Source organism: Schistocerca gregaria, unplaced genomic scaffold (genome assembly GCF_023897955.1).
Source record: "Schistocerca gregaria isolate iqSchGreg1 unplaced genomic scaffold, iqSchGreg1.2 ptg001369l, whole genome shotgun sequence".
Taxonomy (NCBI): Eukaryota; Metazoa; Arthropoda; class Insecta; order Orthoptera; family Acrididae; genus Schistocerca; species Schistocerca gregaria.
This window is the reverse complement of record NW_026062674.1, coordinates 1-22787: the sequence shown is the minus strand read 5'-3', so window position 1 is coordinate 22787 and position 22787 is coordinate 1. Positions and strand designations below refer to the sequence as shown.

General features: G+C 54.0%; 42 non-coding genes across 42 annotated transcripts; all 42 read right to left on the bottom strand.

Moving 5' to 3' along the window:
• Positions 1–337: 337 nt before the first annotated feature.
• On the bottom strand, positions 338–419 carry Trnal-uag (transfer RNA leucine (anticodon UAG)). The gene has a single exon. It is a non-coding gene; the product is annotated as a tRNA-Leu (tRNA).
• Positions 420–1009: 590 nt separating this feature from the next.
• Trnah-gug (transfer RNA histidin (anticodon GUG)) lies at positions 1010–1081 on the bottom strand. Its single transcript has one exon. It is a non-coding gene; the product is annotated as a tRNA-His (tRNA).
• A 374-nt stretch (positions 1082–1455) lies between these two features.
• Trnae-cuc (transfer RNA glutamic acid (anticodon CUC)) lies at positions 1456–1527 on the bottom strand. The gene has a single exon. It is a non-coding gene; the product is annotated as a tRNA-Glu (tRNA).
• A 444-nt stretch (positions 1528–1971) lies between these two features.
• Positions 1972–2053, bottom strand: Trnal-uag (transfer RNA leucine (anticodon UAG)). The gene has a single exon. It is a non-coding gene; the product is annotated as a tRNA-Leu (tRNA).
• A 590-nt stretch (positions 2054–2643) lies between these two features.
• Positions 2644–2715, bottom strand: Trnah-gug (transfer RNA histidin (anticodon GUG)). Its single transcript has one exon. It is a non-coding gene; the product is annotated as a tRNA-His (tRNA).
• A 374-nt stretch (positions 2716–3089) lies between these two features.
• Trnae-cuc (transfer RNA glutamic acid (anticodon CUC)) lies at positions 3090–3161 on the bottom strand. Its single transcript has one exon. It is a non-coding gene; the product is annotated as a tRNA-Glu (tRNA).
• A 444-nt stretch (positions 3162–3605) lies between these two features.
• Trnal-uag (transfer RNA leucine (anticodon UAG)) lies at positions 3606–3687 on the bottom strand. The gene has a single exon. It is a non-coding gene; the product is annotated as a tRNA-Leu (tRNA).
• A 590-nt stretch (positions 3688–4277) lies between these two features.
• On the bottom strand, positions 4278–4349 carry Trnah-gug (transfer RNA histidin (anticodon GUG)). The gene has a single exon. It is a non-coding gene; the product is annotated as a tRNA-His (tRNA).
• A 374-nt stretch (positions 4350–4723) lies between these two features.
• On the bottom strand, positions 4724–4795 carry Trnae-cuc (transfer RNA glutamic acid (anticodon CUC)). The gene has a single exon. It is a non-coding gene; the product is annotated as a tRNA-Glu (tRNA).
• A 444-nt stretch (positions 4796–5239) lies between these two features.
• On the bottom strand, positions 5240–5321 carry Trnal-uag (transfer RNA leucine (anticodon UAG)). The gene has a single exon. It is a non-coding gene; the product is annotated as a tRNA-Leu (tRNA).
• A 590-nt stretch (positions 5322–5911) lies between these two features.
• Trnah-gug (transfer RNA histidin (anticodon GUG)) lies at positions 5912–5983 on the bottom strand. Its single transcript has one exon. It is a non-coding gene; the product is annotated as a tRNA-His (tRNA).
• Positions 5984–6357: 374 nt separating this feature from the next.
• Positions 6358–6429, bottom strand: Trnae-cuc (transfer RNA glutamic acid (anticodon CUC)). Its single transcript has one exon. It is a non-coding gene; the product is annotated as a tRNA-Glu (tRNA).
• A 444-nt stretch (positions 6430–6873) lies between these two features.
• On the bottom strand, positions 6874–6955 carry Trnal-uag (transfer RNA leucine (anticodon UAG)). The gene has a single exon. It is a non-coding gene; the product is annotated as a tRNA-Leu (tRNA).
• Positions 6956–7545: 590 nt separating this feature from the next.
• Positions 7546–7617, bottom strand: Trnah-gug (transfer RNA histidin (anticodon GUG)). The gene has a single exon. It is a non-coding gene; the product is annotated as a tRNA-His (tRNA).
• A 374-nt stretch (positions 7618–7991) lies between these two features.
• Positions 7992–8063, bottom strand: Trnae-cuc (transfer RNA glutamic acid (anticodon CUC)). Its single transcript has one exon. It is a non-coding gene; the product is annotated as a tRNA-Glu (tRNA).
• A 444-nt stretch (positions 8064–8507) lies between these two features.
• Positions 8508–8589, bottom strand: Trnal-uag (transfer RNA leucine (anticodon UAG)). The gene has a single exon. It is a non-coding gene; the product is annotated as a tRNA-Leu (tRNA).
• A 590-nt stretch (positions 8590–9179) lies between these two features.
• On the bottom strand, positions 9180–9251 carry Trnah-gug (transfer RNA histidin (anticodon GUG)). Its single transcript has one exon. It is a non-coding gene; the product is annotated as a tRNA-His (tRNA).
• Positions 9252–9625: 374 nt separating this feature from the next.
• Positions 9626–9697, bottom strand: Trnae-cuc (transfer RNA glutamic acid (anticodon CUC)). Its single transcript has one exon. It is a non-coding gene; the product is annotated as a tRNA-Glu (tRNA).
• A 444-nt stretch (positions 9698–10141) lies between these two features.
• On the bottom strand, positions 10142–10223 carry Trnal-uag (transfer RNA leucine (anticodon UAG)). The gene has a single exon. It is a non-coding gene; the product is annotated as a tRNA-Leu (tRNA).
• Positions 10224–10813: 590 nt separating this feature from the next.
• On the bottom strand, positions 10814–10885 carry Trnah-gug (transfer RNA histidin (anticodon GUG)). Its single transcript has one exon. It is a non-coding gene; the product is annotated as a tRNA-His (tRNA).
• Positions 10886–11259: 374 nt separating this feature from the next.
• Trnae-cuc (transfer RNA glutamic acid (anticodon CUC)) lies at positions 11260–11331 on the bottom strand. Its single transcript has one exon. It is a non-coding gene; the product is annotated as a tRNA-Glu (tRNA).
• A 444-nt stretch (positions 11332–11775) lies between these two features.
• Positions 11776–11857, bottom strand: Trnal-uag (transfer RNA leucine (anticodon UAG)). The gene has a single exon. It is a non-coding gene; the product is annotated as a tRNA-Leu (tRNA).
• Positions 11858–12447: 590 nt separating this feature from the next.
• Positions 12448–12519, bottom strand: Trnah-gug (transfer RNA histidin (anticodon GUG)). The gene has a single exon. It is a non-coding gene; the product is annotated as a tRNA-His (tRNA).
• Positions 12520–12893: 374 nt separating this feature from the next.
• Positions 12894–12965, bottom strand: Trnae-cuc (transfer RNA glutamic acid (anticodon CUC)). The gene has a single exon. It is a non-coding gene; the product is annotated as a tRNA-Glu (tRNA).
• A 444-nt stretch (positions 12966–13409) lies between these two features.
• On the bottom strand, positions 13410–13491 carry Trnal-uag (transfer RNA leucine (anticodon UAG)). Its single transcript has one exon. It is a non-coding gene; the product is annotated as a tRNA-Leu (tRNA).
• A 590-nt stretch (positions 13492–14081) lies between these two features.
• Positions 14082–14153, bottom strand: Trnah-gug (transfer RNA histidin (anticodon GUG)). Its single transcript has one exon. It is a non-coding gene; the product is annotated as a tRNA-His (tRNA).
• Positions 14154–14527: 374 nt separating this feature from the next.
• On the bottom strand, positions 14528–14599 carry Trnae-cuc (transfer RNA glutamic acid (anticodon CUC)). The gene has a single exon. It is a non-coding gene; the product is annotated as a tRNA-Glu (tRNA).
• Positions 14600–15043: 444 nt separating this feature from the next.
• Positions 15044–15125, bottom strand: Trnal-uag (transfer RNA leucine (anticodon UAG)). Its single transcript has one exon. It is a non-coding gene; the product is annotated as a tRNA-Leu (tRNA).
• A 590-nt stretch (positions 15126–15715) lies between these two features.
• On the bottom strand, positions 15716–15787 carry Trnah-gug (transfer RNA histidin (anticodon GUG)). The gene has a single exon. It is a non-coding gene; the product is annotated as a tRNA-His (tRNA).
• A 374-nt stretch (positions 15788–16161) lies between these two features.
• On the bottom strand, positions 16162–16233 carry Trnae-cuc (transfer RNA glutamic acid (anticodon CUC)). The gene has a single exon. It is a non-coding gene; the product is annotated as a tRNA-Glu (tRNA).
• Positions 16234–16677: 444 nt separating this feature from the next.
• On the bottom strand, positions 16678–16759 carry Trnal-uag (transfer RNA leucine (anticodon UAG)). Its single transcript has one exon. It is a non-coding gene; the product is annotated as a tRNA-Leu (tRNA).
• Positions 16760–17349: 590 nt separating this feature from the next.
• On the bottom strand, positions 17350–17421 carry Trnah-gug (transfer RNA histidin (anticodon GUG)). The gene has a single exon. It is a non-coding gene; the product is annotated as a tRNA-His (tRNA).
• Positions 17422–17795: 374 nt separating this feature from the next.
• Trnae-cuc (transfer RNA glutamic acid (anticodon CUC)) lies at positions 17796–17867 on the bottom strand. Its single transcript has one exon. It is a non-coding gene; the product is annotated as a tRNA-Glu (tRNA).
• A 444-nt stretch (positions 17868–18311) lies between these two features.
• On the bottom strand, positions 18312–18393 carry Trnal-uag (transfer RNA leucine (anticodon UAG)). Its single transcript has one exon. It is a non-coding gene; the product is annotated as a tRNA-Leu (tRNA).
• A 590-nt stretch (positions 18394–18983) lies between these two features.
• Positions 18984–19055, bottom strand: Trnah-gug (transfer RNA histidin (anticodon GUG)). Its single transcript has one exon. It is a non-coding gene; the product is annotated as a tRNA-His (tRNA).
• Positions 19056–19429: 374 nt separating this feature from the next.
• On the bottom strand, positions 19430–19501 carry Trnae-cuc (transfer RNA glutamic acid (anticodon CUC)). The gene has a single exon. It is a non-coding gene; the product is annotated as a tRNA-Glu (tRNA).
• Positions 19502–19945: 444 nt separating this feature from the next.
• Positions 19946–20027, bottom strand: Trnal-uag (transfer RNA leucine (anticodon UAG)). The gene has a single exon. It is a non-coding gene; the product is annotated as a tRNA-Leu (tRNA).
• A 590-nt stretch (positions 20028–20617) lies between these two features.
• Trnah-gug (transfer RNA histidin (anticodon GUG)) lies at positions 20618–20689 on the bottom strand. Its single transcript has one exon. It is a non-coding gene; the product is annotated as a tRNA-His (tRNA).
• A 374-nt stretch (positions 20690–21063) lies between these two features.
• Trnae-cuc (transfer RNA glutamic acid (anticodon CUC)) lies at positions 21064–21135 on the bottom strand. Its single transcript has one exon. It is a non-coding gene; the product is annotated as a tRNA-Glu (tRNA).
• Positions 21136–21579: 444 nt separating this feature from the next.
• Positions 21580–21661, bottom strand: Trnal-uag (transfer RNA leucine (anticodon UAG)). Its single transcript has one exon. It is a non-coding gene; the product is annotated as a tRNA-Leu (tRNA).
• A 590-nt stretch (positions 21662–22251) lies between these two features.
• Positions 22252–22323, bottom strand: Trnah-gug (transfer RNA histidin (anticodon GUG)). Its single transcript has one exon. It is a non-coding gene; the product is annotated as a tRNA-His (tRNA).
• A 374-nt stretch (positions 22324–22697) lies between these two features.
• On the bottom strand, positions 22698–22769 carry Trnae-cuc (transfer RNA glutamic acid (anticodon CUC)). The gene has a single exon. It is a non-coding gene; the product is annotated as a tRNA-Glu (tRNA).
• Between the last annotated feature and the right edge of the window lie 18 nt (positions 22770–22787).

Genomic DNA, 22787 nt, shown 5'->3' with positions numbered 1-22787 from the left:
CATTTCATGGAGACGAACGCCAGCAGTGACGAGAGCAAAAGGCGCCTACAAATCCTGTCGTTGCTCCACGTACTGTTCTACGACAATTCACGAAGCAGACGCTCACGCCTTGTTGTGCTGTTTCCTTTGCGGGCAATGGGTGCAGCTGTCTTCGACGCAGGAAACATTACACGTTTAGCAGCTGTGGGGTTGGAACCCACGCCTCCGAAGTGACTGGTGCCTAAAACCAGCGCCTTAGACCGCTCGGCCACTCTACCTACACAACACGCGCGACACAGGAGCTGCGTCCTAGCCCACGACAACACACAGCAACGGCACAAAAATGAGACGTCAAAATTGGCAACGGTGGGATTCGAACCCACGCCTCCGAAGAGACTGGTGCCTAAAACCAGCGCCTTAGACCGCTCGGCCACGTTACCGTTATAGCGCCGACGACAATACGTTTCCTTTGTACTACAAAGATCACTTCGAAATGGAAATATCTCGGCAATCGCTGTAACATGTATTTCCTCTGCTCTCCCATTGGAAGCGTCTCTTTAGGCCATCCACAACAAGAAAATGCCGTGCCCGCCGTGTGGTAGCGGCGCCACTTGTCTGAAGCTGTCGTAGTTAAGGCGACAGCATCAAGAGACGTTTTCGTGCCGTGACCAGGTTTCGAACGCACGCGTCCGAAGAGACTGGTGCCTAAAACAAGCGCCTTAGATCGCTCGGCCACGCTACCTGCGCTACCTTCGGCCCCAGTGTTCCTAGCATTTGTAGAAACGGTGCACGCCACAGCTTCCTGCTCCGCTGTTCATCCAATCCGTCGCACCTCAAACAACTGCCCTTTTCGACTACAGAGAGCAGCGGACGTCTGCGCCTCACGGCCGCCGGCATTACGTGTTGGCGATGAAGTGGTAGTACAAACTGCGGACTGCGGAACACGAGTGAAAAATCAAGAAAGCACTGTGATTTCGAGTACTCGTGCACTATCGTCACTGCAACGGTAGCAAGGCAAAACTTTCAAAATTGCCGTGACCAGGATTCGAACCTGGGTTATTGCGGCCACAACGCAATGTCCTAACCACTAGACGATCACGGCCACGCACGCGCCCACGGAGGCAGCTGGCTGGAGTGCAAGTGGCGATACACAGCAAAGCCTAGGCCAAGGTGGACGCCACAGCAGTGTCAGACACGGTCTCCATCACGTGTATACGAGTAAATGAACGTGCCTGCGCTGTCAGGACACTAACTAGAGTGGTTAGCTACATTCACCTCCCTGGCAGTGTCTTGCAGTCCTCCAAGCCTCTTGACTATGGGTATGTGGCTCGATAACAAGTGAATAGACGCCGCATCTCTCTCGCCGTCAGGTGTAGCCGCGAATCATACTTAACGCAGCTTTGTGCACGCGTCAGCGTAGCGTCAGTCGAGCAAAGTCGGGACAAGTCGCATAAGAGGAGCAACAAAAACTCACGTTTCCGGTACCGGGAATCGAACCCGGGCCTCCTGGGTGAGAGCCAGGTATCCTAGCCACTAGACTACACCGGATTACGACGCCAGTGCTCTTCCTGCGAACGCAGCAACCAGCCACGATTAACTGACGACAACTGTAAGAAATACACTCTTTCACGTTATAGAACGGCATCCTCTGGACGCATTTCATGGAGACGAACGCCAGCAGTGACGAGAGCAAAAGGCGCCTACAAATCCTGTCGTTGCTCCACGTACTGTTCTACGACAATTCACGAAGCAGACGCTCACGCCTTGTTGTGCTGTTTCCTTTGCGGGCAATGGGTGCAGCTGTCTTCGACGCAGGAAACATTACACGTTTAGCAGCTGTGGGGTTGGAACCCACGCCTCCGAAGTGACTGGTGCCTAAAACCAGCGCCTTAGACCGCTCGGCCACTCTACCTACACAACACGCGCGACACAGGAGCTGCGTCCTAGCCCACGACAACACACAGCAACGGCACAAAAATGAGACGTCAAAATTGGCAACGGTGGGATTCGAACCCACGCCTCCGAAGAGACTGGTGCCTAAAACCAGCGCCTTAGACCGCTCGGCCACGTTACCGTTATAGCGCCGACGACAATACGTTTCCTTTGTACTACAAAGATCACTTCGAAATGGAAATATCTCGGCAATCGCTGTAACATGTATTTCCTCTGCTCTCCCATTGGAAGCGTCTCTTTAGGCCATCCACAACAAGAAAATGCCGTGCCCGCCGTGTGGTAGCGGCGCCACTTGTCTGAAGCTGTCGTAGTTAAGGCGACAGCATCAAGAGACGTTTTCGTGCCGTGACCAGGTTTCGAACGCACGCGTCCGAAGAGACTGGTGCCTAAAACAAGCGCCTTAGATCGCTCGGCCACGCTACCTGCGCTACCTTCGGCCCCAGTGTTCCTAGCATTTGTAGAAACGGTGCACGCCACAGCTTCCTGCTCCGCTGTTCATCCAATCCGTCGCACCTCAAACAACTGCCCTTTTCGACTACAGAGAGCAGCGGACGTCTGCGCCTCACGGCCGCCGGCATTACGTGTTGGCGATGAAGTGGTAGTACAAACTGCGGACTGCGGAACACGAGTGAAAAATCAAGAAAGCACTGTGATTTCGAGTACTCGTGCACTATCGTCACTGCAACGGTAGCAAGGCAAAACTTTCAAAATTGCCGTGACCAGGATTCGAACCTGGGTTATTGCGGCCACAACGCAATGTCCTAACCACTAGACGATCACGGCCACGCACGCGCCCACGGAGGCAGCTGGCTGGAGTGCAAGTGGCGATACACAGCAAAGCCTAGGCCAAGGTGGACGCCACAGCAGTGTCAGACACGGTCTCCATCACGTGTATACGAGTAAATGAACGTGCCTGCGCTGTCAGGACACTAACTAGAGTGGTTAGCTACATTCACCTCCCTGGCAGTGTCTTGCAGTCCTCCAAGCCTCTTGACTATGGGTATGTGGCTCGATAACAAGTGAATAGACGCCGCATCTCTCTCGCCGTCAGGTGTAGCCGCGAATCATACTTAACGCAGCTTTGTGCACGCGTCAGCGTAGCGTCAGTCGAGCAAAGTCGGGACAAGTCGCATAAGAGGAGCAACAAAAACTCACGTTTCCGGTACCGGGAATCGAACCCGGGCCTCCTGGGTGAGAGCCAGGTATCCTAGCCACTAGACTACACCGGATTACGACGCCAGTGCTCTTCCTGCGAACGCAGCAACCAGCCACGATTAACTGACGACAACTGTAAGAAATACACTCTTTCACGTTATAGAACGGCATCCTCTGGACGCATTTCATGGAGACGAACGCCAGCAGTGACGAGAGCAAAAGGCGCCTACAAATCCTGTCGTTGCTCCACGTACTGTTCTACGACAATTCACGAAGCAGACGCTCACGCCTTGTTGTGCTGTTTCCTTTGCGGGCAATGGGTGCAGCTGTCTTCGACGCAGGAAACATTACACGTTTAGCAGCTGTGGGGTTGGAACCCACGCCTCCGAAGTGACTGGTGCCTAAAACCAGCGCCTTAGACCGCTCGGCCACTCTACCTACACAACACGCGCGACACAGGAGCTGCGTCCTAGCCCACGACAACACACAGCAACGGCACAAAAATGAGACGTCAAAATTGGCAACGGTGGGATTCGAACCCACGCCTCCGAAGAGACTGGTGCCTAAAACCAGCGCCTTAGACCGCTCGGCCACGTTACCGTTATAGCGCCGACGACAATACGTTTCCTTTGTACTACAAAGATCACTTCGAAATGGAAATATCTCGGCAATCGCTGTAACATGTATTTCCTCTGCTCTCCCATTGGAAGCGTCTCTTTAGGCCATCCACAACAAGAAAATGCCGTGCCCGCCGTGTGGTAGCGGCGCCACTTGTCTGAAGCTGTCGTAGTTAAGGCGACAGCATCAAGAGACGTTTTCGTGCCGTGACCAGGTTTCGAACGCACGCGTCCGAAGAGACTGGTGCCTAAAACAAGCGCCTTAGATCGCTCGGCCACGCTACCTGCGCTACCTTCGGCCCCAGTGTTCCTAGCATTTGTAGAAACGGTGCACGCCACAGCTTCCTGCTCCGCTGTTCATCCAATCCGTCGCACCTCAAACAACTGCCCTTTTCGACTACAGAGAGCAGCGGACGTCTGCGCCTCACGGCCGCCGGCATTACGTGTTGGCGATGAAGTGGTAGTACAAACTGCGGACTGCGGAACACGAGTGAAAAATCAAGAAAGCACTGTGATTTCGAGTACTCGTGCACTATCGTCACTGCAACGGTAGCAAGGCAAAACTTTCAAAATTGCCGTGACCAGGATTCGAACCTGGGTTATTGCGGCCACAACGCAATGTCCTAACCACTAGACGATCACGGCCACGCACGCGCCCACGGAGGCAGCTGGCTGGAGTGCAAGTGGCGATACACAGCAAAGCCTAGGCCAAGGTGGACGCCACAGCAGTGTCAGACACGGTCTCCATCACGTGTATACGAGTAAATGAACGTGCCTGCGCTGTCAGGACACTAACTAGAGTGGTTAGCTACATTCACCTCCCTGGCAGTGTCTTGCAGTCCTCCAAGCCTCTTGACTATGGGTATGTGGCTCGATAACAAGTGAATAGACGCCGCATCTCTCTCGCCGTCAGGTGTAGCCGCGAATCATACTTAACGCAGCTTTGTGCACGCGTCAGCGTAGCGTCAGTCGAGCAAAGTCGGGACAAGTCGCATAAGAGGAGCAACAAAAACTCACGTTTCCGGTACCGGGAATCGAACCCGGGCCTCCTGGGTGAGAGCCAGGTATCCTAGCCACTAGACTACACCGGATTACGACGCCCGTGCTCTTCCTGCGAACGCAGCAACCAGCCACGATTAACTGACGACAACTGTAAGAAATACACTCTTTCACGTTATAGAACGGCATCCTCTGGACGCATTTCATGGAGACGAACGCCAGCAGTGACGAGAGCAAAAGGCGCCTACAAATCCTGTCGTTGCTCCACGTACTGTTCTACGACAATTCACGAAGCAGACGCTCACGCCTTGTTGTGCTGTTTCCTTTGCGGGCAATGGGTGCAGCTGTCTTCGACGCAGGAAACATTACACGTTTAGCAGCTGTGGGGTTGGAACCCACGCCTCCGAAGTGACTGGTGCCTAAAACCAGCGCCTTAGACCGCTCGGCCACTCTACCTACACAACACGCGCGACACAGGAGCTGCGTCCTAGCCCACGACAACACACAGCAACGGCACAAAAATGAGACGTCAAAATTGGCAACGGTGGGATTCGAACCCACGCCTCCGAAGAGACTGGTGCCTAAAACCAGCGCCTTAGACCGCTCGGCCACGTTACCGTTATAGCGCCGACGACAATACGTTTCCTTTGTACTACAAAGATCACTTCGAAATGGAAATATCTCGGCAATCGCTGTAACATGTATTTCCTCTGCTCTCCCATTGGAAGCGTCTCTTTAGGCCATCCACAACAAGAAAATGCCGTGCCCGCCGTGTGGTAGCGGCGCCACTTGTCTGAAGCTGTCGTAGTTAAGGCGACAGCATCAAGAGACGTTTTCGTGCCGTGACTAGGTTTCGAACGCACGCGTCCGAAGAGACTGGTGCCTAAAACAAGCGCCTTAGATCGCTCGGCCACGCTACCTGCGCTACCTTCGGCCCCAGTGTTCCTAGCATTTGTAGAAACGGTGCACGCCACAGCTTCCTGCTCCGCTGTTCATCCAATCCGTCGCACCTCAAACAACTGCCCTTTTCGACTACAGAGAGCAGCGGACGTCTGCGCCTCACGGCCGCCGGCATTACGTGTTGGCGATGAAGTGGTAGTACAAACTGCGGACTGCGGAACACGAGTGAAAAATCAAGAAAGCACTGTGATTTCGAGTACTCGTGCACTATCGTCACTGCAACGGTAGCAAGGCAAAACTTTCAAAATTGCCGTGACCAGGATTCGAACCTGGGTTATTGCGGTCACAACGCAATGTCCTAACCACTAGACGATCACGGCCACGCACGCGCCCACGGAGGCAGCTGGCTGGAGTGCAAGTGGCGATACACAGCAAAGCCTAGGCCAAGGTGGACGCCACAGCAGTGTCAGACACGGTCTCCATCACGTGTATACGAGTAAATGAACGTGCCTGCGCTGTCAGGACACTAACTAGAGTGGTTAGCTACATTCACCTCCCTGGCAGTGTCTTGCAGTCCTCCAAGCCTCTTGACTATGGGTATGTGGCTCGATAACAAGTGAATAGACGCCGCGTCTCTCTCGCCGTCAGGTGTAGCCGCGAATCATACTTAACGCAGCTTTGTGCACGCGTCAGCGTAGCGTCAGTCGAGCAAAGTCGGGACAAGTCGCATAAGAGGAGCAACAAAAACTCACGTTTCCGGTACCGGGAATCGAACCCGGGCCTCCTGGGTGAGAGCCAGGTATCCTAGCCACTAGACTACACCGGATTACGACGCCCGTGCTCTTCCTGCGAACGCAGCAACCAGCCACGATTAACTGACGACAACTGTAAGAAATACACTCTTTCACGTTATAGAACGGCATCCTCTGGACGCATTTCATGGAGACGAACGCCAGCAGTGACGAGAGCAAAAGGCGCCTACAAATCCTGTCGTTGCTCCACGTACTGTTCTACGACAATTCACGAAGCAGACGCTCACGCCTTGTTGTGCTGTTTCCTTTGCGGGCAATGGGTGCAGCTGTCTTCGACGCAGGAAACATTACACGTTCAGCAGCTGTGGGGTTGGAACCCACGCCTCCGAAGTGACTGGTGCCTAAAACCAGCGCCTTAGACCGCTCGGCCACTCTACCTACACAACACGCGCGACACAGGAGCTGCGTCCTAGCCCACGACAACACACAGCAACGGCACAAAAATGAGACGTCAAAATTGGCAACGGTGGGATTCGAACCCACGCCTCCGAAGAGACTGGTGCCTAAAACCAGCGCCTTAGACCGCTCGGCCACGTTACCGTTATAGCGCCGACGACAATACGTTTCCTTTGTACTACAAAGATCACTTCGAAATGGAAATATCTCGGCAATCGCTGTAACATGTATTTCCTCTGCTCTCCCATTGGAAGCGTCTCTTTAGGCCATCCACAACAAGAAAATGCCGTGCCCGCCGTGTGGTAGCGGCGCCACTTGTCTGAAGCTGTCGTAGTTAAGGCGACAGCATCAAGAGACGTTTTCGTGCCGTGACTAGGTTTCGAACGCACGCGTCCGAAGAGACTGGTGCCTAAAACAAGCGCCTTAGATCGCTCGGCCACGCTACCTGCGCTACCTTCGGCCCCAGTGTTCCTAGCATTTGTAGAAACGGTGCACGCCACAGCTTCCTGCTCCGCTGTTCATCCAATCCGTCGCACCTCAAACAACTGCCCTTTTCGACTACAGAGAGCAGCGGACGTCTGCGCCTCACGGCCGCCGGCATTACGTGTTGGCGATGAAGTGGTAGTACAAACTGCGGACTGCGGAACACGAGTGAAAAATCAAGAAAGCACTGTGATTTCGAGTACTCGTGCACTATCGTCACTGCAACGGTAGCAAGGCAAAACTTTCAAAATTGCCGTGACCAGGATTCGAACCTGGGTTATTGCGGCCACAACGCAATGTCCTAACCACTAGACGATCACGGCCACGCACGCGCCCACGGAGGCAGCTGGCTGGAGTGCAAGTGGCGATACACAGCAAAGCCTAGGCCAAGGTGGACGCCACAGCAGTGTCAGACACGGTCTCCATCACGTGTATACGAGTAAATGAACGTGCCTGCGCTGTCAGGACACTAACTAGAGTGGTTAGCTACATTCACCTCCCTGGCAGTGTCTTGCAGTCCTCCAAGCCTCTTGACTATGGGTATGTGGCTCGATAACAAGTGAATAGACGCCGCATCTCTCTCGCCGTCAGGTGTAGCCGCGAATCATACTTAACGCAGCTTTGTGCACGCGTCAGCGTAGCGTCAGTCGAGCAAAGTCGGGACAAGTCGCATAAGAGGAGCAACAAAAACTCACGTTTCCGGTACCGGGAATCGAACCCGGGCCTCCTGGGTGAGAGCCAGGTATCCTAGCCACTAGACTACACCGGATTACGACGCCAGTGCTCTTCCTGCGAACGCAGCAACCAGCCACGATTAACTGACGACAACTGTAAGAAATACACTCTTTCACGTTATAGAACGGCATCCTCTGGACGCATTTCATGGAGACGAACGCCAGCAGTGACGAGAGCAAAAGGCGCCTACAAATCCTGTCGTTGCTCCACGTACTGTTCTACGACAATTCACGAAGCAGACGCTCACGCCTTGTTGTGCTGTTTCCTTTGCGGGCAATGGGTGCAGCTGTCTTCGACGCAGGAAACATTACACGTTCAGCAGCTGTGGGGTTGGAACCCACGCCTCCGAAGTGACTGGTGCCTAAAACCAGCGCCTTAGACCGCTCGGCCACTCTACCTACACAACACGCGCGACACAGGAGCTGCGTCCTAGCCCACGACAACACACAGCAACGGCACAAAAATGAGACGTCAAAATTGGCAATGGTGGGATTCGAACCCACGCCTCCGAAGAGACTGGTGCCTAAAACCAGCGCCTTAGACCGCTCGGCCACGTTACCGTTATAGCGCCGACGACAATACGTTTCCTTTGTACTACAAAGATCACTTCGAAATGGAAATATCTCGGCAATCGCTGTAACATGTATTTCCTCTGCTCTCCCATTGGAAGCGTCTCTTTAGGCCATCCACAACAAGAAAATGCCGTGCCCGCCGTGTGGTAGCGGCGCCACTTGTCTGAAGCTGTCGTAGTTAAGGCGACAGCATCAAGAGACGTTTTCGTGCCGTGACTAGGTTTCGAACGCACGCGTCCGAAGAGACTGGTGCCTAAAACAAGCGCCTTAGATCGCTCGGCCACGCTACCTGCGCTACCTTCGGCCCCAGTGTTCCTAGCATTTGTAGAAACGGTGCACGCCACAGCTTCCTGCTCCGCTGTTCATCCAATCCGTCGCACCTCAAACAACTGCCCTTTTCGACTACAGAGAGCAGCGGACGTCTGCGCCTCACGGCCGCCGGCATTACGTGTTGGCGATGAAGTGGTAGTACAAACTGCGGACTGCGGAACACGAGTGAAAAATCAAGAAAGCACTGTGATTTCGAGTACTCGTGCACTATCGTCACTGCAACGGTAGCAAGGCAAAACTTTCAAAATTGCCGTGACCAGGATTCGAACCTGGGTTATTGCGGCCACAACGCAATGTCCTAACCACTAGACGATCACGGCCACGCACGCGCCCACGGAGGCAGCTGGCTGGAGTGCAAGTGGCGATACACAGCAAAGCCTAGGCCAAGGTGGACGCCACAGCAGTGTCAGACACGGTCTCCATCACGTGTATACGAGTAAATGAACGTGCCTGCGCTGTCAGGACACTAACTAGAGTGGTTAGCTACATTCACCTCCCTGGCAGTGTCTTGCAGTCCTCCAAGCCTCTTGACTATGGGTATGTGGCTCGATAACAAGTGAATAGACGCCGCATCTCTCTCGCCGTCAGGTGTAGCCGCGAATCATACTTAACGCAGCTTTGTGCACGCGTCAGCGTAGCGTCAGTCGAGCAAAGTCGGGACAAGTCGCATAAGAGGAGCAACAAAAACTCACGTTTCCGGTACCGGGAATCGAACCCGGGCCTCCTGGGTGAGAGCCAGGTATCCTAGCCACTAGACTACACCGGATTACGACGCCAGTGCTCTTCCTGCGAACGCAGCAACCAGCCACGATTAACTGACGACAACTGTAAGAAATACACTCTTTCACGTTATAGAACGGCATCCTCTGGACGCATTTCATGGAGACGAACGCCAGCAGTGACGAGAGCAAAAGGCGCCTACAAATCCTGTCGTTGCTCCACGTACTGTTCTACGACAATTCACGAAGCAGACGCTCACGCCTTGTTGTGCTGTTTCCTTTGCGGGCAATGGGTGCAGCTGTCTTCGACGCAGGAAACATTACACGTTTAGCAGCTGTGGGGTTGGAACCCACGCCTCCGAAGTGACTGGTGCCTAAAACCAGCGCCTTAGACCGCTCGGCCACTCTACCTACACAACACGCGCGACACAGGAGCTGCGTCCTAGCCCACGACAACACACAGCAACGGCACAAAAATGAGACGTCAAAATTGGCAACGGTGGGATTCGAACCCACGCCTCCGAAGAGACTGGTGCCTAAAACCAGCGCCTTAGACCGCTCGGCCACGTTACCGTTATAGCGCCGACGACAATACGTTTCCTTTGTACTACAAAGATCACTTCGAAATGGAAATATCTCGGCAATCGCTGTAACATGTATTTCCTCTGCTCTCCCATTGGAAGCGTCTCTTTAGGCCATCCACAACAAGAAAATGCCGTGCCCGCCGTGTGGTAGCGGCGCCACTTGTCTGAAGCTGTCGTAGTTAAGGCGACAGCATCAAGAGACGTTTTCGTGCCGTGACTAGGTTTCGAACGCACGCGTCCGAAGAGACTGGTGCCTAAAACAAGCGCCTTAGATCGCTCGGCCACGCTACCTGCGCTACCTTCGGCCCCAGTGTTCCTAGCATTTGTAGAAACGGTGCACGCCACAGCTTCCTGCTCCGCTGTTCATCCAATCCGTCGCACCTCAAACAACTGCCCTTTTCGACTACAGAGAGCAGCGGACGTCTGCGCCTCACGGCCGCCGGCATTACGTGTTGGCGATGAAGTGGTAGTACAAACTGCGGACTGCGGAACACGAGTGAAAAATCAAGAAAGCACTGTGATTTCGAGTACTCGTGCACTATCGTCACTGCAACGGTAGCAAGGCAAAACTTTCAAAATTGCCGTGACCAGGATTCGAACCTGGGTTATTGCGGCCACAACGCAATGTCCTAACCACTAGACGATCACGGCCACGCACGCGCCCACGGAGGCAGCTGGCTGGAGTGCAAGTGGCGATACACAGCAAAGCCTAGGCCAAGGTGGACGCCACAGCAGTGTCAGACACGGTCTCCATCACGTGTATACGAGTAAATGAACGTGCCTGCGCTGTCAGGACACTAACTAGAGTGGTTAGCTACATTCACCTCCCTGGCAGTGTCTTGCAGTCCTCCAAGCCTCTTGACTATGGGTATGTGGCTCGATAACAAGTGAATAGACGCCGCATCTCTCTCGCCGTCAGGTGTAGCCGCGAATCATACTTAACGCAGCTTTGTGCACGCGTCAGCGTAGCGTCAGTCGAGCTAAGTCGGGACAAGTCGCATAAGAGGAGCAACAAAAACTCACGTTTCCGGTACCGGGAATCGAACCCGGGCCTCCTGGGTGAGAGCCAGGTATCCTAGCCACTAGACTACACCGGATTACGACGCCAGTGCTCTTCCTGCGAACGCAGCAACCAGCCACGATTAACTGACGACAACTGTAAGAAATACACTCTTTCACGTTATAGAACGGCATCCTCTGGACGCATTTCATGGAGACGAACGCCAGCAGTGACGAGAGCAAAAGGCGCCTACAAATCCTGTCGTTGCTCCACGTACTGTTCTACGACAATTCACGAAGCAGACGCTCACGCCTTGTTGTGCTGTTTCCTTTGCGGGCAATGGGTGCAGCTGTCTTCGACGCAGGAAACATTACACGTTTAGCAGCTGTGGGGTTGGAACCCACGCCTCCGAAGTGACTGGTGCCTAAAACCAGCGCCTTAGACCGCTCGGCCACTCTACCTACACAACACGCGCGACACAGGAGCTGCGTCCTAGCCCACGACAGCACACAGCAACGGCACAAAAATGAGACGTCAAAATTGGCAACGGTGGGATTCGAACCCACGCCTCCGAAGAGACTGGTGCCTAAAACCAGCGCCTTAGACCGCTCGGCCACGTTACCGTTATAGCGCCGACGACAATACGTTTCCTTTGTACTACAAAGATCACTTCGAAATGGAAATATCTCGGCAATCGCTGTAACATGTATTTCCTCTGCTCTCCCATTGGAAGCGTCTCTTTAGGCCATCCACAACAAGAAAATGCCGTGCCCGCCGTGTGGTAGCGGCGCCACTTGTCTGAAGCTGTCGTAGTTAAGGCGACAGCATCAAGAGACGTTTTCGTGCCGTGACTATGTTTCGAACGCACGCGTCCGAAGAGACTGGTGCCTAAAACAAGCGCCTTAGATCGCTCGGCCACGCTACCTGCGCTACCTTCGGCCCCAGTGTTCCTAGCATTTGTAGAAACGGTGCACGCCACAGCTTCCTGCTCCGCTGTTCATCCAATCCGTCGCACCTCAAACAACTGCCCTTTTCGACTACAGAGAGCAGCGGACGTCTGCGCCTCACGGCCGCCGGCATTACGTGTTGGCGATGAAGTGGTAGTACAAACTGCGGACTGCGGAACACGAGTGAAAAATCAAGAAAGCACTGTGATTTCGAGTACTCGTGCACTATCGTCACTGCAACGGTAGCAAGGCAAAACTTTCAAAATTGCCGTGACCAGGATTCGAACCTGGGTTATTGCGGCCACAACGCAATGTCCTAACCACTAGACGATCACGGCCACGCACGCGCCCACGGAGGCAGCTGGCTGGAGTGCAAGTGGCGATACACAGCAAAGCCTAGGCCAAGGTGGACGCCACAGCAGTGTCAGACACGGTCTCCATCACGTGTATACGAGTAAATGAACGTGCCTGCGCTGTCAGGACACTAACTAGAGTGGTTAGCTACATTCACCTCCCTGGCAGTGTCTTGCAGTCCTCCAAGCCTCTTGACTATGGGTATGTGGCTCGATAACAAGTGAATAGACGCCGCATCTCTCTCGCCGTCAGGTGTAGCCGCGAATCATACTTAACGCAGCTTTGTGCACGCGTCAGCGTAGCGTCAGTCGAGCAAAGTCGGGACAAGTCGCATAAGAGGAGCAACAAAAACTCACGTTTCCGGTACCGGGAATCGAACCCGGGCCTCCTGGGTGAGAGCCAGGTATCCTAGCCACTAGACTACACCGGATTACGACGCCAGTGCTCTTCCTGCGAACGCAGCAACCAGCCACGATTAACTGACGACAACTGTAAGAAATACACTCTTTCACGTTATAGAACGGCATCCTCTGGACGCATTTCATGGAGACGAACGCCAGCAGTGACGAGAGCAAAAGGCGCCTACAAATCCTGTCGTTGCTCCACGTACTGTTCTACGACAATTCACGAAGCAGACGCTCACGCCTTGTTGTGCTGTTTCCTTTGCGGGCAATGGGTGCAGCTGTCTTCGACGCAGGAAACATTACACGTTTAGCAGCTGTGGGGTTGGAACCCACGCCTCCGAAGTGACTGGTGCCTAAAACCAGCGCCTTAGACCGCTCGGCCACTCTACCTACACAACACGCGCGACACAGGAGCTGCGTCCTAGCCCACGACAACACACAGCAACGGCACAAAAATGAGACGTCAAAATTGGCAACGGTGGGATTCGAACCCACGCCTCCGAAGAGACTGGTGCCTAAAACCAGCGCCTTAGACCGCTCGGCCACGTTACCGTTATAGCGCCGACGACAATACGTTTCCTTTGTACTACAAAGATCACTTCGAAATGGAAATATCTCGGCAATCGCTGTAACATGTATTTCCTCTGCTCTCCCATTGGAAGCGTCTCTTTAGGCCATCCACAACAAGAAAATGCCGTGCCCGCCGTGTGGTAGCGGCGCCACTTGTCTGAAGCTGTCGTAGTTAAGGCGACAGCATCAAGAGACGTTTTCGTGCCGTGACTAGGTTTCGAACGCACGCGTCCGAAGAGACTGGTGCCTAAAACAAGCGCCTTAGATCGCTCGGCCACGCTACCTGCGCTACCTTCGGCCCCAGTGTTCCTAGCATTTGTAGAAACGGTGCACGCCACAGCTTCCTGCTCCGCTGTTCATCCAATCCGTCGCACCTCAAACAACTGCCCTTTTCGACTACAGAGAGCAGCGGACGTCTGCGCCTCACGGCCGCCGGCATTACGTGTTGGCGATGAAGTGGTAGTACAAACTGCGGACTGCGGAACACGAGTGAAAAATCAAGAAAGCACTGTGATTTCGAGTACTCGTGCACTATCGTCACTGCAACGGTAGCAAGGCAAAACTTTCAAAATTGCCGTGACCAGGATTCGAACCTGGGTTATTGCGGCCACAACGCAATGTCCTAACCACTAGACGATCACGGCCACGCACGCGCCCACGGAGGCAGCTGGCTGGAGTGCAAGTGGCGATACACAGCAAAGCCTAGGCCAAGGTGGACGCCACAGCAGTGTCAGACACGGTCTCCATCACGTGTATACGAGTAAATGAACGTGCCTGCGCTGTCAGGACACTAACTAGAGTGGTTAGCTACATTCACCTCCCTGGCAGTGTCTTGCAGTCCTCCAAGCCTCTTGACTATGGGTATGTGGCTCGATAACAAGTGAATAGACGCCGCATCTCTCTCGCCGTCAGGTGTAGCCGCGAATCATACTTAACGCAGCTTTGTGCACGCGTCAGCGTAGCGTCAGTCGAGCAAAGTCGGGACAAGTCGCATAAGAGGAGCAACAAAAACTCACGTTTCCGGTACCGGGAATCGAACCCGGGCCTCCTGGGTGAGAGCCAGGTATCCTAGCCACTAGACTACACCGGATTACGACGCCAGTGCTCTTCCTGCGAACGCAGCAACCAGCCACGATTAACTGACGACAACTGTAAGAAATACACTCTTTCACGTTATAGAACGGCATCCTCTGGACGCATTTCATGGAGACGAACGCCAGCAGTGACGAGAGCAAAAGGCGCCTACAAATCCTGTCGTTGCTCCACGTACTGTTCTACGACAATTCACGAAGCAGACGCTCACGCCTTGTTGTGCTGTTTCCTTTGCGGGCAATGGGTGCAGCTGTCTTCGACGCAGGAAACATTACACGTTTAGCAGCTGTGGGGTTGGAACCCACGCCTCCGAAGTGACTGGTGCCTAAAACCAGCGCCTTAGACCGCTCGGCCACTCTACCTACACAACACGCGCGACACAGGAGCTGCGTCCTAGCCCACGACAACACACAGCAACGGCACAAAAATGAGACGTCAAAATTGGCAACGGTGGGATTCGAACCCACGCCTCCGAAGAGACTGGTGCCTAAAACCAGCGCCTTAGACCGCTCGGCCACGTTACCGTTATAGCGCCGACGACAATACGTTTCCTTTGTACTACAAAGATCACTTCGAAATGGAAATATCTCGGCAATCGCTGTAACATGTATTTCCTCTGCTCTCCCATTGGAAGCGTCTCTTTAGGCCATCCACAACAAGAAAATGCCGTGCCCGCCGTGTGGTAGCGGCGCCACTTGTCTGAAGCTGTCGTAGTTAAGGCGACAGCATCAAGAGACGTTTTCGTGCCGTGACCAGGTTTCGAACGCACGCGTCCGAAGAGACTGGTGCCTAAAACAAGCGCCTTAGATCGCTCGGCCACGCTACCTGCGCTACCTTCGGCCCCAGTGTTCCTAGCATTTGTAGAAACGGTGCACGCCACAGCTTCCTGCTCCGCTGTTCATCCAATCCGTCGCACCTCAAACAACTGCCCTTTTCGACTACAGAGAGCAGCGGACGTCTGCGCCTCACGGCCGCCGGCATTACGTGTTGGCGATGAAGTGGTAGTACAAACTGCGGACTGCGGAACACGAGTGAAAAATCAAGAAAGCACTGTGATTTCGAGTACTCGTGCACTATCGTCACTGCAACGGTAGCAAGGCAAAACTTTCAAAATTGCCGTGACCAGGATTCGAACCTGGGTTATTGCGGCCACAACGCAATGTCCTAACCACTAGACGATCACGGCCACGCACTCGCCCACGGAGGCAGCTGGCTGGAGTGCAAGTGGCGATACACAGCAAAGCCTAGGCCAAGGTGGACGCCACAGCAGTGTCAGACACGGTCTCCATCACGTGTATACGAGTAAATGAACGTGCCTGCGCTGTCAGGACACTAACTAGAGTGGTTAGCTACATTCACCTCCCTGGCAGTGTCTTGCAGTCCTCCAAGCCTCTTGACTATGGGTATGTGGCTCGATAACAAGTGAATAGACGCCGCATCTCTCTCGCCGTCAGGTGTAGCCGCGAATCATACTTAACGCAGCTTTGTGCACGCGTCAGCGTAGCGTCAGTCGAGCAAAGTCGGGACAAGTCGCATAAGAGGAGCAACAAAAACTCACGTTTCCGGTACCGGGAATCGAACCCGGGCCTCCTGGGTGAGAGCCAGGTATCCTAGCCACTAGACTACACCGGATTACGACGCCCGTGCTCTTCCTGCGAACGCAGCAACCAGCCACGATTAACTGACGACAACTGTAAGAAATACACTCTTTCACGTTATAGAACGGCATCCTCTGGACGCATTTCATGGAGACGAACGCCAGCAGTGACGAGAGCAAAAGGCGCCTACAAATCCTGTCGTTGCTCCACGTACTGTTCTACGACAATTCACGAAGCAGACGCTCACGCCTTGTTGTGCTGTTTCCTTTGCGGGCAATGGGTGCAGCTGTCTTCGACGCAGGAAACATTACACGTTTAGCAGCTGTGGGGTTGGAACCCACGCCTCCGAAGTGACTGGTGCCTAAAACCAGCGCCTTAGACCGCTCGGCCACTCTACCTACACAACACGCGCGACACAGGAGCTGCGTCCTAGCCCACGACAACACACAGCAACGGCACAAAAATGAGACGTCAAAATTGGCAACGGTGGGATTCGAACCCACGCCTCCGAAGAGACTGGTGCCTAAAACCAGCGCCTTAGACCGCTCGGCCACGTTACCGTTATAGCGCCGACGACAATACGTTTCCTTTGTACTACAAAGATCACTTCGAAATGGAAATATCTCGGCAATCGCTGTAACATGTATTTCCTCTGCTCTCCCATTGGAAGCGTCTCTTTAGGCCATCCACAACAAGAAAATGCCGTGCCCGCCGTGTGGTAGCGGCGCCACTTGTCTGAAGCTGTCGTAGTTAAGGCGACAGCATCAAGAGACGTTTTCGTGCCGTGACTAGGTTTCGAACGCACGCGTCCGAAGAGACTGGTGCCTAAAACAAGCGCCTTAGATCGCTCGGCCACGCTACCTGCGCTACCTTCGGCCCCAGTGTTCCTAGCATTTGTAGAAACGGTGCACGCCACAGCTTCCTGCTCCGCTGTTCATCCAATCCGTCGCACCTCAAACAACTGCCCTTTTCGACTACAGAGAGCAGCGGACGTCTGCGCCTCTCGGCCGCCGGCATTACGTGTTGGCGATGAAGTGGTAGTACAAACTGCGGACTGCGGAACACGAGTGAAAAATCAAGAAAGCACTGTGATTTCGAGTACTCGTGCACTATCGTCACTGCAACGGTAGCAAGGCAAAACTTTCAAAATTGCCGTGACCAGGATTCGAACCTGGGTTATTGCGGCCACAACGCAATGTCCTAACCACTAGACGATCACGGCCACGCACGCGCCCACGGAGGCAGCTGGCTGGAGTGCAAGTGGCGATACACAGCAAAGCCTAGGCCAAGGTGGACGCCACAGCAGTGTCAGACACGGTCTCCATCACGTGTATACGAGTAAATGAACGTGCCTGCGCTGTCAGGACACTAACTAGAGTGGTTAGCTACATTCACCTCCCTGGCAGTGTCTTGCAGTCCTCCAAGCCTCTTGACTATGGGTATGTGGCTCGATAACAAGTGAATAGACGCCGCATCTCTCTCGCCGTCAGGTGTAGCCGCGAATCATACTTAACGCAGCTTTGTGCACGCGTCAGCGTAGCGTCAGTCGAGCAAAGTCGGGACAAGTCGCATAAGAGGAGCAACAAAAACTCACGTTTCCGGTACCGGGAATCGAACCCGGGCCTCCTGGGTGAGAGCCAGGTATCCTAGCCACTAGACTACACCGGATTACGACGCCAGTGCTCTTCCTGCGAACGCAGCAACCAGCCACGATTAACTGACGACAACTGTAAGAAATACACTCTTTCACGTTATAGAACGGCATCCTCTGGACGCATTTCATGGAGACGAACGCCAGCAGTGACGAGAGCAAAAGGCGCCTACAAATCCTGTCGTTGCTCCACGTACTGTTCTACGACAATTCACGAAGCAGACGCTCACGCCTTGTTGTGCTGTTTCCTTTGCGGGCAATGGGTGCAGCTGTCTTCGACGCAGGAAACATTACACGTTTAGCAGCTGTGGGGTTGGAACCCACGCCTCCGAAGTGACTGGTGCCTAAAACCAGCGCCTTAGACCGCTCGGCCACTCTACCTACACAACACGCGCGACACAGGAGCTGCGTCCTAGCCCACGACAACACACAGCAACGGCACAAAAATGAGACGTCAAAATTGGCAACGGTGGGATTCGAACCCACGCCTCCGAAGAGACTGGTGCCTAAAACCAGCGCCTTAGACCGCTCGGCCACGTTACCGTTATAGCGCCGACGACAATACGTTTCCTTTGTACTACAAAGATCACTTCGAAATGGAAATATCTCGGCAATCGCTGTAACATGTATTTCCTCTGCTCTCCCATTGGAAGCGTCTCTTTAGGCCATCCACAACAAGAAAATGCCGTGCCCGCCGTGTGGTAGCGGCGCCACTTGTCTGAAGCTGTCGTAGTTAAGGCGACAGCATCAAGAGACGTTTTCGTGCCGTGACCAGGTTTCGAACGCACGCGTCCGAAGAGACTGGTGCCTAAAACAAGCGCCTTAGATCGCTCGGCCACGCTACCTGCGCTACCTTCGGCCCCAGTGTTCCTAGCATTTGTAGAAACGGTGCACGCCACAGCTTCCTGCTCCGCTGTTCATCCAATCCGTCGCACCTCAAACAACTGCCCTTTTCGACTACAGAGAGCAGCGGACGTCTGCGCCTCACGGCCGCCGGCATTACGTGTTGGCGATGAAGTGGTAGTACAAACTGCGGACTGCGGAACACGAGTGAAAAATCAAGAAAGCACTGTGATTTCGAGTACTCGTGCACTATCGTCACTGCAACGGTAGCAAGGCAAAACTTTCAAAATTGCCGTGACCAGGATTCGAACCTGGGTTATTGCGGCCACAACGCAATGTCCTAACCACTAGACGATCACGGCCACGCACGCGCCCACGGAGGCAGCTGGCTGGAGTGCAAGTGGCGATACACAGCAAAGCCTAGGCCAAGGTGGACGCCACAGCAGTGTCAGACACGGTCTCCATCACGTGTATACGAGTAAATGAACGTGCCTGCGCTGTCAGGACACTAACTAGAGTGGTTAGCTACATTCACCTCCCTGGCAGTGTCTTGCAGTCCTCCAAGCCTCTTGACTATGGGTATGTGGCTCGATAACAAGTGAATAGACGCCGCATCTCTCTCGCCGTCAGGTGTAGCCGCGAATCATACTTAACGCAGCTTTGTGCACGCGTCAGCGTAGCGTCAGTCGAGCAAAGTCGGGACAAGTCGCATAAGAGGAGCAACAAAAACTCACGTTTCCGGTACCGGGAATCGAACCCGGGCCTCCTGGGTGAGAGCCAGGTATCCTAGCCACTAGACTACACCGGATTACGACGCCAGTGCTCTTCCTGCGAACGCAGCAACCAGCCACGATTAACTGACGACAACTGTAAGAAATACACTCTTTCACGTTATAGAACGGCATCCTCTGGACGCATTTCATGGAGACGAACGCCAGCAGTGACGAGAGCAAAAGGCGCCTACAAATCCTGTCGTTGCTCCACGTACTGTTCTACGACAATTCACGAAGCAGACGCTCACGCCTTGTTGTGCTGTTTCCTTTGCGGGCAATGGGTGCAGCTGTCTTCGACGCAGGAAACATTACACGTTTAGCAGCTGTGGGGTTGGAACCCACGCCTCCGAAGTGACTGGTGCCTAAAACCAGCGCCTTAGACCGCTCGGCCACTCTACCTACACAACACGCGCGACACAGGAGCTGCGTCCTAGCCCACGACAACACACAGCAACGGCACAAAAATGAGACGTCAAAATTGGCAACGGTGGGATTCGAACCCACGCCTCCGAAGAGACTGGTGCCTAAAACCAGCGCCTTAGACCGCTCGGCCACGTTACCGTTATAGCGCCGACGACAATACGTTTCCTTTGTACTACAAAGATCACTTCGAAATGGAAATATCTCGGCAATCGCTGTAACATGTATTTCCTCTGCTCTCCCATTGGAAGCGTCTCTTTAGGCCATCCACAACAAGAAAATGCCGTGCCCGCCGTGTGGTAGCGGCGCCACTTGTCTGAAGCTGTCGTAGTTAAGGCGACAGCATCAAGAGACGTTTTCGTGCCGTGACCAGGTTTCGAACGCACGCGTCCGAAGAGACTGGTGCCTAAAACAAGCGCCTTAGATCGCTCGGCCACGCTACCTGCGCTACCTTCGGCCCCAGTGTTCCTAGCATTTGTAGAAACGGTGCACGCCACAGCTTCCTGCTCCGCTGTTCATCCAATCCGTCGCACCTCAAACAACTGCCCTTTTCGACTACAGAGAGCAGCGGACGTCTGCGCCTCACGGCCGCCGGCATTACGTGTTGGCGATGAAGTGGTAGTACAAACTGCGGACTGCGGAACACGAGTGAAAAATCAAGAAAGCACTGTGATTTCGAGTACTCGTGCACTATCGTCACTGCAACGGTAGCAAGGCAAAACTTTCAAAATTGCCGTGACCAGGATTCGAACCTGGGTTATTGCGGCCACAACGCAATGTCCTAACCACTAGACGATCACGGCCACGCACTCGCCCACGGAGGCAGCTGGCTGGAGTGCAAGTGGCGATACACAGCAAAGCCTAGGCCAAGGTGGACGCCACAGCAGTGTCAGACACGGTCTCCATCACGTGTATACGAGTAAATGAACGTGCCTGCGCTGTCAGGACACTAACTAGAGTGGTTAGCTACATTCACCTCCCTGGCAGTGTCTTGCAGTCCTCCAAGCCTCTTGACTATGGGTATGTGGCTCGATAACAAGTGAATAGACGCCGCATCTCTCTCGCCGTCAGGTGTAGCCGCGAATCATACTTAACGCAGCTTTGTGCACGCGTCAGCGTAGCGTCAGTCGAGCAAAGTCGGGACAAGTCGCATAAGAGGAGCAACAAAAACTCACGTTTCCGGTACCGGGAATCGAACCCGGGCCTCCTGGGTGAGAGCCAGGTATCCTAGCCACTAGACTACACCGGATTACGACGCCAGTGCTCTTCCTGCGAACGCAGCAACCAGCCACGATTAACTGACGACAACTGTAAGAAATACACTCTTTCACGTTATAGAACGGCATCCTCTGGACGCATTTCATGGAGACGAACGCCAGCAGTGACGAGAGCAAAAGGCGCCTACAAATCCTGTCGTTGCTCCACGTACTGTTCTACGACAATTCACGAAGCAGACGCTCACGCCTTGTTGTGCTGTTTCCTTTGCGGGCAATGGGTGCAGCTGTCTTCGACGCAGGAAACATTACACGTTTAGCAGCTGTGGGGTTGGAACCCACGCCTCCGAAGTGACTGGTGCCTAAAACCAGCGCCTTAGACCGCTCGGCCACTCTACCTACACAACACGCGCGACACAGGAGCTGCGTCCTAGCCCACGACAACACACAGCAACGGCACAAAAATGAGACGTCAAAATTGGCAACGGTGGGATTCGAACCCACGCCTCCGAAGAGACTGGTGCCTAAAACCAGCGCCTTAGACCGCTCGGCCACGTTACCGTTATAGCGCCGACGACAATACGTTTCCTTTGTACTACAAAGATCACTTCGAAATGGAAATATCTCGGCAATCGCTGTAACATGTATTTCCTCTGCTCTCCCATTGGAAGCGTCTCTTTAGGCCATCCACAACAAGAAAATGCCGTGCCCGCCGTGTGGTAGCGGCGCCACTTGTCTGAAGCTGTCGTAGTTAAGGCGACAGCATCAAGAGACGTTTTCGTGCCGTGACCAGGTTTCGAACGCACGCGTCCGAAGAGACTGGTGCCTAAAACAAGCGCCTTAGATCGCTCGGCCACGCTACCTGCGCTACCTTCGGCCCCAGTGTTCCTAGCATTTGTAGAAACGGTGCACGCCACAGCTTCCTGCTCCGCTGTTCATCCAATCCGTCGCACCTCAAACAACTGCCCTTTTCGACTACAGAGAGCAGCGGACGTCTGCGCCTCACGGCCGCCGGCATTACGTGTTGGCGATGAAGTGGTAGTACAAACTGCGGACTGCGGAACACGAGTGAAAAATCAAGAAAGCACTGTGATTTCGAGTACTCGTGCACTATCGTCACTGCAACGGTAGCAAGGCAAAACTTTCAAAATTGCCGTGACCAGGATTCGAACCTGGGTTATTGCGGCCACAACGCAATGTCCTAACCACTAGACGATCACGGCCACGCACGCGCCCACGGAGGCAGCTGGCTGGAGTGCAAGTGGCGATACACAGCAAAGCCTAGGCCAAGGTGGACGCCACAGCAGTGTCAGACACGGTCTCCATCACGTGTATACGAGTAAATGAACGTGCCTGCGCTGTCAGGACACTAACTAGAGTGGTTAGCTACATTCACCTCCCTGGCAGTGTCTTGCAGTCCTCCAAGCCTCTTGACTATGGGTATGTGGCTCGATAACAAGTGAATAGACGCCGCATCTCTCTCGCCGTCAGGTGTAGCCGCGAATCATACTTAACGCAGCTTTGTGCACGCGTCAGCGTAGCGTCAGTCGAGCAAAGTCGGGACAAGTCGCATAAGAGGAGCAACAAAAACTCACGTTTCCGGTACCGGGAATCGAACCCGGGCCTCCTGGGTGAGAGCCAGGTATCCTAGCCACTAGACTACACCGGATAACACGCGATCTAGTGT